The sequence below is a fragment of the Trachemys scripta genome, chromosome 2 (genome assembly GCF_013100865.1).
Source record: "Trachemys scripta elegans isolate TJP31775 chromosome 2, CAS_Tse_1.0, whole genome shotgun sequence".
Lineage (NCBI taxonomy): Eukaryota > Metazoa > Chordata > Testudines > Emydidae > Trachemys > Trachemys scripta.
The window spans coordinates 228,985,320-228,999,079 of record NC_048299.1 but is presented as its reverse complement, the minus strand read 5'-3'; positions in this window follow the sequence as shown (position 1 = coordinate 228,999,079).

Sequence of the window (13,760 nt, the reverse complement as noted above, 5' to 3'; positions counted from 1 at the left end):
ACTTCTACTCCAGATTAGCAACCAAGAGTTGTTACCATTTAACAGATGTCAAATGGACTACCTAAAGTTGGCACCAACACATTTCCTGGTAGACTAGTGTCCAGATCACCAGAGCTGGCAAGAACTAACAGTTTAGTACAAAACCCAAGGACTGAATAGATGTTAATTGAATTACCCTGAAACTCCTAAATGAGGCTTTTCCCCCCTCTTCCTTCCCAGAAGCACACTGGAAGCACTTGCATCACTGGAAGCCTCAGCTGCTTTATGGCTTTCCCGTTCCTGAGGCTCAGCCATTGTCTTCACTGTCTAGTAACCTAGCAGGCACAGCTGTCAGCTCCCTTTTCTAGACTCAATACAGCAAGCTTGGTGGACTTTCTCTCAGCCTAGGAAAAAGATTTAAATCCTTCCTGGTCAAGTCAGACATAGGGGATACACACCATATCACAGGAAGCAAACTGGTTAAGTAACTAGGACCTAAAAGTGGGTGGAGGGGGAAGCATTTTCAAGGAGGCCAATTCTTAACTGAAGCCTAAATCTAATTGAAAAGGAGATAAGAATAGTTGCTATGCTCTCAATGCAATGAACTCTGATTTCTGTTACCAGGGGGCAGGGCACAGCACTAGTTTATTAAAACTAAAGAGTCCTTAAGTTCAACTACTATAAAATGTATTGTAACCTGACCTCTAGACATATTTAAAGAAAGAAACACTTAACTATGTTCTGGAATCTTTCTGTGCTTGAACCTCTTGAGACAGAGGTTATTTTAAAAAAAAGTGAAGTGGTGATTTTAAAATTGAAATCTGATGGGGGCCTCTAGGTTGGTTCTAAGGGCCTGAGTATACTGACATATTCTGACCAAATTGCTGAGGTAAGACTTGTTATCTGGTGAGACAGAAAGTGATTGGTATAGATCCAAGTCTACATAGCATTCAAATTAACAGGCAAAATACTTGATATATTTATCTGACCACTTGAGCCACAACAGCTTTCATTCACTAGCCACATTATTTCCAAATAACTTGGCCCATTTGACTAAAATAGTTGGTGAGATTAAAGTAGTAAATCTTTGGTCTTGAAAGGTCTAGGTGAAGCTGACAAATGCTCTTTGCATATGGAGCTACATATTGTCCTTTAACACAGAAAACTGAGTTTGCAATACTTCAAGAATCAGGAAATAAAAACACCTGGTTACAATTTACCACCATTTTCTTTGGCTAGGCTAAACTACTAGTCTTGTGATCTTTTATTACTCTTGAATTCCCTCATTAACTCTTTCAAATATACTTTTTATTGCGTTTTTTGAAACCATGACAATATGCCATGTCTGATATTATCACTGATTTATAAGAACAATGTTTATTATGGGGGACCAGACACCCCAGTTTTCCCATAACAATATCCTAACCAAAAACAATATTCCAAGTAAATTAGGTCCAGGCTGTGCATTGTCCAGGGTTGTTTCTTACTGGGAGATCATATACAATGGGATTGTGTTTTTTGAATACCAGGGGCAAAAAAGAATTGTCCAAGGGACCTCTTTTTTCCAGGGCCTACAGGAAACCTTGAAGCAGAGCATAAGTGAAAGCAGACCCGAAGCTACTAAAATTTACACTGGGCATTAGGCAGACCCCTGGCTGCTCCAGAATATTGGGAATGTAAAGGTGGCTTAACACCATCCACCACCCCCTCTCATTCCTGCTCCAGTTGCAGAATTGGACCATTGGCATACTGGACGGACAGTCAGTCTAACCTAGTTCAGTTTCAGCTGCTTTCAGATGAAAGTGCAAGAGAACCCAAAATGGACAAACATGGAATTCTAATATCTTATGGATGAGCAGACTGGTTTCATGATAAGCCTTTGCTGAGAATGGAAGTTATGTACAGAAGTAAGGCAACAGAACTTCCTACTGTTCTCTAGCTGTAACATGTGACTACCCTGTTTCTATCCCAGCATGCACCACCCCCCAGGAAACAAATGCCACATTTCCTGTACTCTTTTTTATGTAATCTCTACACTTACTCTATAACACAGGAATGACCAGCCAATAGGAGTACTTTCTTTCTAACCTCATCATTTAGCAATTGGCTTATGCTCTGAAGCAGAAAGGTTCATAATCTTATCTGTTCTAATGTAACTGTAGATCCTCTCATTATTTATATACCGTATATACTTGTTCATAAGCCAAATTTTTTTGGTAAAGAAGTGAAGCATCAAAGAGTTGAGGTTGGCTTATCAACGGGTGTACACCAAAATTTGATGATTTTAAGCTCTATTGAATATCTAATACATTGTCGTTGTAGACCAGGGAATGGCAAACTTTGGCTCCCAGCCTGTCAGGGTAGAGCCGCTAGTGGGCCAGGACATTGTGTTTACCTGGAGCGATTGCAGGCACTCAGCGTGGGCCGAGGGATGTACTGGCTGCCAGTTCCCGCAGCTCCCCTTGGCTGGGAATGGCAAACTGTGGGCACTGGGAGCTGAGGGGCTCCGTGTCTGCAAATGCTCCAGGTAAACAAAACATCCCAACCCGCCAGTGGCTTACCCTGATGGGCTGGGAACCAAAGTTTGCTAACCCCTGAAATATAAGGTTGGCTTATGAAAGGGTCATACAGTTTTTGCCATTTTTACCTATCCATCTTGTGGGGTTGGCTTATAAACGAATGGGCTAACGAACGAGTATATATGGTAAATATCACATCCTTTTATGAATCTTACTAAGCTCTCAGCCTCAATATAAATCCAATGAGTTCCACAGGTTAAATAGGTGTTGTATAAAAACTATTTCTAATTTTTTCCCCTGCATATTTCACTGAATAGGCCTTCCTTCTTGCATTATGAGAGACTAAATATGGAAGCAACTGTTTCTTTCCTACATGATTCATTATTGTGTATAACTATTATGTTCCATGTCATTTATTTTCTGTGTACACTAAACAGTTCCACCCTTTTCAGTTTTTCCATTATTTTATCATCCATCTCTGGACTCCTATTTCTTCTATATTTTTAGAGACAGGAATATCAGAACTGAATACAGTAGTCCAGGTGAAAGCACACGATTATAGAATGGCATAAGAATATTTTCAGCATTTTCTACTTGATTTTTCATATGTACATAGATCTGCCCACAATATAGCCTTGTTCTTTTCCCTGAAAGATTATAGATAATTTAGAATCCAGCAGTGTGGACGCTAATTCAAATTATTCTTAATGTGCACAACCTTGCATTTCTCAGCAATGACACTGAATTCCATCTGCCTTTATGCTAGCTGTTCACCTAACTTTGTCCCTCCCCAGTTCCTAACAATTAGTTAGGACTTTTATCATGTAAATACATTTGGGTCATTGACAAGTGTTGTCAAATGGCTGTTCCTTGTTTTCCAGATCATAAATAAATCTATTAAACAACCTCAGTCCAAGTACAGAATCTTGGGGCACTGCACTGTTAACGTTTTGCCATATTGAAATTTGACTATTTATTCCTCCCCTTTGTCTTCTCTTCCTTAGTTTCTAATTGTAGACATTACTTTGCCTGTCACCCCATGACCCTGGTTTCATTAACAGCCCTTTATGAGGATTTTATAAACACATCCCTTCACCCCCAAATTACATCAACCAGTTTACCATTATCAACTCTTGTTTAACTCCTGAAAGGATTCCAATAGATTATAGAAACTGAGATAGTTTGTCCTTATCATATCATGTTCACATTGGTGTTTTAAATCTATAATATTAGTATATAAATATAGCTAGTATATTATTGCACCAACAGGGTGCAGTGCACATTATAGCATTTTAACTCCTTTAAATGTCTAAGTTTATATCAAATAATATTTTTCCTCATGAGTAACACAAAAATAATGCACCTTGCAATGAAGTTAGTCTGAATACAAGCCACTGACATATTCCTTTCAGTTATATTTTCTCCTTACCTATGACATGCACTGAAGCCAGCTGGCAATGCATTTATTTGCTATGGGGGACTCTGAAGTTCAAAGTTAGCTTTGGATATTTGTCCACAATGGAAGTTCTCTCCCACTTCTGTCTAGATCAGTGGTCTCCAAGTTTTTTTTATTGCGCACCTCTATCAGTAAAAAAATTGAGCACGCATCCCCTGCTGCGCCGGCTCTACCATTTTTACTGAAGCCAAAAAAAAAAAAAAAAAAAAAATAGCCGCTCGGACAAACAACACAAAACCTCCTCCTGCCAAGCACCCCAAGGATCCTCTTGCGCACCCCCTTTGGAGACCACTGGTCTAGATCTTATAATTGCCACTGTATCATCAAAACCTATAAGCTCCTTATTAAGGAGATTGAGAGTTCTCCTACCAATAATGATTCTCTGAGTGAGTTATCTACTACATGATGAATGGGAAAAAAAAGTGGCCTTATCTTACAGAAATAGTTGAATGCTGTGTGGCCACTTATTTATGGAATGCAACTTTACCATATTTTGCTGCACATGATCTATTCCCTTTGTTTCCCATTATGTTCCTGAGGTCTGATTTACCTATTTTTTAAGGAGGTTGCTTCAGAGAGTCCCTAAATAATGCTTAATAAATTATTTTCAATAAGCCTAATTTGTTTTTGTCAATGGGAAGCCAATTTGATATTATGAAACTGTTTAATGCTCACCTGATTTTCACATGCAGAATGGTTTCTGGTGTAACCCTTCTGCCTGCCAGGTGGAACCAGCAGCAACCAGGGCTGGGTTCAATATCTAGAGGTTCCCTTTCAACAAAACACAGAACCGGCTCAAGTCCCCACCCAGTAAGCTAGGAAATTTACACACCACCCCTGGGTGCCTCTGAGAGGGAATACTTCCCCTCTCGCCAGCAGAGTCTGAGTGTAGAAAAGAAACTTTTAATGAAAGAAGGGAAGTCACCCAACATAAATTAAGGAAAATGCCACACACAGGATTCATAAACATAAAAAACTGAGCAGGACACCCTCCCCAGAGTGCCTGGGGCAGAGTCTTCTACCTCATGTTCCTGAGTTCCACAACCAAAAGTTCCTTTACTGTGCCCCCTCTGCTCCCTCACCACACCCCACTCACAGGTGCATCTGTGAGAGTTCACCTCCCACCTGGGGAAGAAGGCACTTTGCTTGCTCTGCCATCTGAGCACTTGCTCTGGCTGGTTGTCCTGCCAGCTGCTGTTCCTTGCCGCCTGGCCACCCCGCCAACCTACTGCTTGCCAGTTTTGCCACCTGCCTCTCTGCTGTGACCTCTGTACATCAGCTCCTTAGTGATTTTTAGCTCTCAGCAGAAACACTCCCTCACCACAAGTGAAATCAACTCTTATTGTCAAGTATCAGAGGGGTAGCCGTGTTAGTCTGAATCTGTAAAAAGCAACAGAGGGTCCTGTGGCACCTTTGAGACTAACAGAAGTACTGGGAGCATAAGCTTTCGTGGGTAAGAACCTCACTTCTCTTGCATCTGAAGAAGTGAGGTTCTTACCCACGAACTCTTATTGAGTACTTGAAATAACAAAGGGCTCCTAAAAAAGCCCATTTAGCTCTATCTTTGAACAATGGGGAGGAACAGACCAGGGACTCTTAAGGAGATTCCACATCTCCTGGCTGGGACATGACATCTGATCTGTTCCATTCCATTCCATCCCCTCCCCCTTACTGTCACAGGGGCCTGGCTTAACAAGGTCCTTTCAGCTGAGCGTAACCCCCTCATTTGGCACAGGTTAAGCACAGTTCTGCTCCCCTTTATTGTATGAGTAAAGACAACATTGATAACATTTCACTACCCCTGCATTCAGTAATTTGTAACCCAACACCAGCCAAAGTTGATCAGTTTGAGCAACACAGCTCTATCTAAACTGGATATCTTGGCAGAGTAGATGTGTTCATGTAAATATAGTTTGCTCCTGAAGTCTCTCCCCCTCCCCAACCAGCTGTCAGAAGAGTTCATTCAGACCCTGCTTACAATGGTTTGGTAGCAAAGGTTACAGTTCAAAGGCATAGTTCCCCCCTAAGAAGCTCAGCAAAAGAATCTGTGCTTGAACACTATCAGCCACCCAAGCAGACATTTTTTTTTCGTTCTGTGGTTTCTCTCAAGACACTGTTGTCAAAATTACAGTGTATCCCTGTGTCTTATCACCCACAAATGTAAGATCCTTTATATTAAAGCTGTCACTCAGTCACTATGCTTATCACATGCTCAGGGGGGCGGTGGCTCAAAAACATCTCAGTGCAGGGCCTGATTCTCTGTTGCCTTGCCCCTGGTATAGTTGTTTGCACAAGTGCAAAGTGGAAACAAAACCTGTCTAACAACTATGGTGGGAATGCCCTAAGATAGCATTTTGGAGAAAAATAATAAAGGTTGTTACTATCTTGGGGAAGGAACCATTGATATCACAACTCCTAATCTCACCCCTCCCACTCCAGTCTTTTTGCCCAGCTAGTCCCAGTTCCCCTCTTCCCAGCTCATGATTTGATTTGTCTCTCCCCAAACCTGGCTTCCAGCCTCTTCCTCTCCCATCTACGTTTCCCATCCCTACTGGGTCCTAGTCCCAATCTCAGTGTCCCTTCAAGATCTTTATCCCAGTCTCAACTTTTTGCTTGTACCCCAACTTATCAAATTTATCCCCCTTCTTCCTACTCTCCCCCTTCCTCACTAGTCCTCAGTCCTAGTCTCCTTTCCCAGTTAATCTAGGCTCTCCCTCCTCATCCAATCTCAGTCTCCCTCCCCCCTCACCAACTGGCTCCCAATCTACCCCATTTCCCTTAACTTTCAGTCCCACTTTCCCCCGCCACCATCTCCTTGTCCCAATCTACTCTCCCACAGATCCATAAGTTTCTCTACCCTTTTTCTCAGAAAGGGCTGAACTCTTTTGACTGAAATTTTGCAAGCAAGCAAAAAAATTCAACCTGTGGCAGACCACCCAGCATGGAAAGTTTCAGTTAAAGGTTGGCAGAGTAATATGCAACTGAAAACAGGGCCTTACCATGGGAAGAGTCAGGCACCATTTATAATAAGCAGTGATACTAGCCCCAACTATAACCACTTATGAGAACACTTACTGGACCGGGTCCTCAGCTTATATAAATCAGTGTAGCAACATTGACTTCATTAACACTCCTCTGATTTATACCAGTTGAGACTCTGACCTGTTAAAGCTAAATAAAATGATTCTTTGAAACCTTTATTTGAAAGTATATCCTGTAAAATTTATTCTTGTACTTTGAGAGTGCTAATGGGCTTACTAAAGAGAATACTTTATCCTAAATTAGAATGAAAAGTTGAAGTATCAAATTTTTTCATGGATTGAAATAGTCACCAGGCAGGGCTTCTCCACAGCTTTCAAATGCACACCCAGTCTTCTGTAAAGAGGTTTATTCTCTTAAAACAGGCACATAAAGAGAAGAGAGTTTTTGAACTCACCCTTTTTCTCCCAGGCTTCATGGCCACCCCTCCCTAGGGTCTCTGGCACTCTTACTCCTGGCAGCTTCCCAGTTCTAGTCAGCTCTGCTCTCTTCCTGGAGCAGTAGACCCAGGACTGCTTCCCTGAGCACCTGGTTTCTTGTTCCAGGGAACCATCAGAGGAGTTAGCTTCACTGCACCCTGGCTTCTCTTCCCCAGGCACAGCCTGTCCTAATCATTTCCTTCCATTTCCAACCCTCTGGCAGTCATTAATAGGCCCAGGAATAGCCCAGCCCCCTTCAATTGGCTAGATTAGGCTAACCTGCTCTGACAATGGGTCCAGTTCTACTCACAAGGGCCAGCTCCCCTTAAGGTTGCCAACTTTCTAATCACACAAAACCGAACACCCTTGCCCTGCCCGCTTAGAAAGTTCAGCCTTACTCTATAACCAGATTTTTTCCCCTTAGGTGTATACATAAGCAGATGTTTAGAGGAATAAGTGTAAACAGTATCCATAAAGTTGGAAGTTATCAGAGCATTTAATCTTTGTTGCCTAAGCTACCAGAATTGCAGCAGTGATTTTTTACATTGAAGTTCACAAGCAGTGTGATGTTACCTTGGCTTTTACAAGGTGAGTATGAAAGCATAAACTTAACATATAAAGTCAGTTTAGAATATCATTTTACTGGCTCATTTGTTCGACACTTCCAATACTTTCCTTTGGAGATTACAATATACTTTACAAAAACGGTGCTCATAGGATAAGATGAATGAAAAGATAGAAGGAAAAATGACACCGTGATGTGCAGCATACAGTAGAGCATTATCTATTCAGGGCTAATTAAATAGGGCTAATAAGACACTCTCCTCAATGAGTAAGTATGAAGAGGAATACTGTCAGAAAACAGGATTCTCTACCATATCCTGTGCCCTTTGGGAGGCTTCCCTTGCATAATTACTTTCCTGACTAAAATTCAGAGTACAATGTATGCTTTTAAGCCTTTTGGTGTGGGCCTTTCAGTCTCTTTTGCAAACATTAAGCTTCCTTTTACTGATGTGTGAAGATAACTCAGCTTGAGATATTGCAAATAGAGCAGATGTTGAAACTTTAACAGTAATAGAAGTCACATATATGGTTATCAGGAGGAAAAGAAATAATTGGGACCAAATTATCTTCTCAGTTATAGCAGTGCAGCCCATAAGACCCACTGTCTTTGAAGAGCACGAGTATACACAAATGGTGTGCACATGAATTTCAAGCATGCATTTTTAGAAGACTATTTGAAAATTTGGCCACAATTACACTACTTGGGAAGGAAAGACAATGGCAATTATTATGAAGATAGAACTTTCTTTAACATATTAAATTGATGTTTTTTATGTATTTTAACAGTTGGAACATTTTCTACCCATCAATGAACAGGCTCCCCCTTCCTCTCCAGGAAAGTCCTAGCTGGTAAGCCCTCTTGGCGAATTAAGCAGCATACAGGTCCACCAAGGTATCTTCACCACATGTGCTTATTGTTTGTCTCCTTCTTAAGCTTCAGGTACAACACAATCATATAACAGCAGTTATAACAATCACTTTCCTGCTCCCTGGATCAGCATTTTACTCCCGGGGAAATTCTGCTTAAAAAAAAAAATCTGTGCATATTTTAAAATTCTGCAAAATTCTGCATATTTTATTTGTCAATAAATAAATGTGGAGACTCTAGCATGGCAGTAGGGAACACAGGCTACTGGCTGCACGGAGGTGGGAGATAACCCTTCAGCCTACCCGCCCCTCCCCGGACACGGACTTGGCAGTGAGGCTGCACGCGACCCTGACACAGCACAAGGGCCAGGCCTGCCCCACAAATAACCCGGGGCCCTGCCCCTCCATGCCAAGTACATCAAGATAGGAAGTTAGAGGGACAGAATCTTGCATGCACGCCCAATCCTGGCCCCTGATCCAGGTGTGGGGCAAGCAGGCTCAGCCCAGCAGAATCCAAGTGTGGAAGGGCTTAGTGTGTGGGGGGGGGGGGATCCAGGCATGGTGAGAAGGTTCTGTGTGAGGCAACCTGAGTGTGGGTGGCTCAGTGCAGGGTTTGGGGGGCATCTGAATGTACAGGGGTTCATTGGAGGGTTGTGGGTATAGGAGAAATGGGATTCTGCCGTGGTGTCCAAGTGAAAGTGGTTGGGATTTATCAGGGGGATCTGGGTGTAGGGGTCTGGGTCTCAGTGGGGAGTGATCTGGGTGCAAGGATGGAGGACCAGATGAGCAGGAGGGGCTCAGCAGGGAGGTCTGGGTACAGGGGGCACCTGATGCCAGGGGTGAGGCTCAGCAGGGTGGGATTCAGGTGTGTACGGGGAAGGGTCTGGGTGCACAGGGGTTGGGCGGATGGGGGAGCAGCTCCCCATACACGGAGACCTCCCCCCATGGCTGAGGAGTGATGGGGGAAGGAAGCAATGTTGTGGGGTGGGGTAGAGCTTCCTGCAGCTGGGGGGAAGTTTCTGAAGGTAGGTCTGATCCGGCCCTGGCCAATCCTTGCAGGGAAAGAGGAGCTGAGCCCCGCACAGGGTAGAAGCCACCAGCCAGAGCATTCCCAGCAGTGATTTACTGCTCTGAGTGCCAGAAACGACATGCCCACCCTGCTGGGAAGGGGCACATGACTGCTTTTGCAGCTTCTCTTTGCTTCCCCATCAGAAAGTCATTTTCTGGGGGTTTGGGGGAACAGGACAAAGAAATCTGCAGGAGACATGAATTCTTCACATGCATAGTGGTGCAGAATTCCCCCAGTAGCCTTTTATACTGTTAGCTTTCTTCTCAGAGTTATCCAGCTGGTGAGCTAATGACCTTATTAGCACATCAGGCTTTCTACAGGTGCAAGTGATCCCTTCCAAACCCCAACTACCTATGTCCCTCCTACTCTAACTACACCCAGTGCCCTGGGTGTTCTAAGTGACCAGGGTGCTGGCTTCTACAGGGCTCAACTTACAGCTGCTAACAGCACCCTGGCACAGCATCCAACTCTTAAATTGCATAAAAGATAGGGACACCTGAACACCAGCAAATTTGATCCATTTGTCTGATTGTAATTCATTTATTAGCAAAGGCCACCATTTTCAAACCTGCGTACGGTGACCCTGGGCGCTCATCAATGCCCACTGGCAGAGGGCCCACAATTCTGTAAATCATATCAGCCCTGACACACTCATTATCCCCAACACACTGTTGTCATAATATGTATCTGAAAGGTGTCATGTAAAGTATCATAAGTAAACTGACGACACACTGTCCTGAAAATCATTATGTGACGTATGTAAGAGCTGAGTAAAAAGTTACAGACTTTTGCTGGAAATATGTTCTTAAAATGGGTTTGGGAGGCAGTACGTACACTTAGCCTGCTCTAGATAAAAGAAATGTGTATTTACCTGTCTGACCAACTTGATCACTGGCAGAGGACAATGGAAGCACATTTACATATACAACAATAAACATATAAACGGGGCTATCAAGCTAACAAGCAGCAGCTTGGGAGCACAGAATCTTCACCCCAGGTGACAGAATCTTCACCCCAGGAAACCTTGAGGTGGAGACAGTGGACTTTGGGTAATATAAAGGGAGCAAAAAGGCATTTTAATTATCCATCACTTAAACGGAACAAAGGGAACAGCACCTTTTTGATTCTTTTCTGTGAACACTGGGTCACCTGGCTGGAGAGCTGGGGATGCTGGTAACTTGATGTAAGAAAATGGCTTAGACAAAGATTGTAACTTGCTAAAATTAAGTTTTAATCACTAGAACATGTGTTTTATTTTGCTTTGTTTATAACCATACCTCTTTATTTCTTGCTTAATATCACATAAATCTTTGTTAATAAATGTATTTTTGTTTCACTACAAAACCATCTCAGTGCTGTGTATTAAAGTGACATGTGAGCCTTCAGTTAAGCTAACAGGTTGGGGTGTGCTCTGTCTCTTTGGAGGCAGCAAACCTAATAATTTCTGAGAGCGTCCAGTGAGAGGGACTGGACACTGCAGGGAGACATCTCTGGGGAACTTGGGAATTGGGGTGCACTGATTGTTACCTGTAAGGCAAGATTTAGACTGGCAGAGTCTTGAAGAGTTTGGTCGGAAGGCAGACAGGGTGGTGTGTCACGAAGCTGACACACTGCTCAGCAGCAGCAAAGCTCTCGCTCTTGCTAAGCGCAGCGGTTCACAGGTCTGGGTGTTCTGAGCAGGATGTCAGAAGTACCTGTAACTAGCCTCCTAAAATGTCAGCATTTTCCCAAATACTGCTGGGGGAAGCTGTGGTTGTCCACAAGGCCGGCTCCAGGCACCATTGCAGCAAGCAGGTGCTCGGGGCGGCCAACGGAAAGGGGCAGCACGTCCGGCTCTTTGGCGGCAGGTCCCTCAGTCCCTCTCGGAGGGAAAGACCGGCCGCTGAATTGCCACCGAAGAACGAAGTGGCGGGGGGTAAAGCTGCCGCCGATCTTGGTTCTCCCCCCCCCCACCGCTTGGGACAGCAAAAATGCTGGAGCCCGCTCCGGTTGTCCAGTTCCTCTGAAAAATCAGGTCGCTTCTCTTTAGGTGCCTAAATATAGATTTAAGAGCTTATCTTTAGGCATCAGATTTGAAATTTTGAGACAAAGTGTCCACATGCCAAGTTAGTCTAAGCACTTTTGGAAAGGTACATGAAATTGGTCTACTTAAAAATGTCAGTAGACTATAAAGCAATATTACTGAAAAGTCAATGGCCAGCTCAAGAAATGGTATTTCTATTTTTCAAAAAAATTCATGAGATCCAAGTAAAAGTGTAATTGGATTTGTTTATTCAATTGGTTGTAAAAATATTTGCATTATGCATTGGTATGTTAATATTAGCCATATATCCTGAAGGTGAAGTTTGGGCCATATACCAAATTATTAGTTTAAAGAGTAGAAACTCACCAGCTACATCTTAACAAAGAAAAACAAAACAAGACATCCCCTGCATTTATTGAATCTGTCTTTGAGATTTCACTTTTGGGACAAGTCTTGTCTTAATGAACTTTACATCTTTCCAACTGCAACATAGCTGGGGCCTATTTGCATGAACTAAAACCACTTTATGAATGCCAGAATTGGGCAACACAATCATTCATTTTCATGCTCTTTTGACACTTTGCAGAAATCGTCAAGTAAGGGAAAATAGCCCCAAATCAACCACCAAGGTCCTTTAAAAGCAAGTTTGTTTGCATACTTTGGCTTTATGATGGTGATTTTTAAAAGAAGGTTTACAGAACAAAAGCAACATGAGCTACTGTGCAGCAAGATATACCGGGTTGCAGATATGTTTTCTTCGGCAATATATTTAATTCTCACTCAAAAGGTGTTGCTGATGGATATGTCATAGATCAGCACTTCTTGGATATTTGAGTGGACAGAGAAGTTTAGAAGTATTGAAACTGGAACATTTTGAGGATTTTGATGCCAAATCAAGTATTATATTTAGAGGTGTGCAGGGGATGGCTGCATAGGGTTCTGGAAAGGTTTGATATTTAATTAAGGGCCTTGATAGTTAACCCCCTGTGTTGTTCTACCTTTCCGGGATGAATGTAGGAAACCTTATAACATAAATATTGACCATTTATTTAATGTAGGAATTCTGTTTGTGAGCAATGACCACAAGCCAAAAAATATCAAAGCAGTGGATTTTGGCACTCAAAAGGTAGGAAGTATGTCTGATGCATGACCAACAGGTCAAGATTCAAGGGAGGGAAATGTACTTTGAAGAAGCACAAAAAATATTGTATTTCTAGATATTGATGTACATCCTTTTTTGGTAACAATTTTCAAAGAGGTCTCAGGGTCAATAAACGCTTCTGATTTTATGTGAAAACAGGAAAATAAAACAGAATGATCCAATCTGTAACCTTATGATGAAGCTACATAAATGATGAATGGTACTGCTGATGTAGAACAGTGGTTCTCAACCAAGTAGCCGGGGCCCCCTAGAAAACTTACCACTCTTATGAATGAACAGCATATACAGGCCCCACCATAGTGACACGTACACCTGCTCTGCAATTTTCCATCAATTTATTTATTTACCATGAAATGGCCTATTTTTCAAACAAAACTTTTGCAGAATTTTTTCTTTTTGTTCAAATTTTCCAGTTTCTCAATGAAAAACCCCAAACTCCCAATTTTATTTTATATATGTGTGTTTGAAATGTTTTGTCCACCAATGATCAGATTTTAAATAATTTTATTTACTTCAAGAAAAATACTGAGTTTTAAATATTCAGGATTCAGTACCACAGTGATCTTGAATCCAACCCCAGAAATGAGGTCACAGTATATCCCAAGACTCTAATTATTACCCCCATTTTATACATGTGGAAACTGGGAAAGCAATAAATTGAAT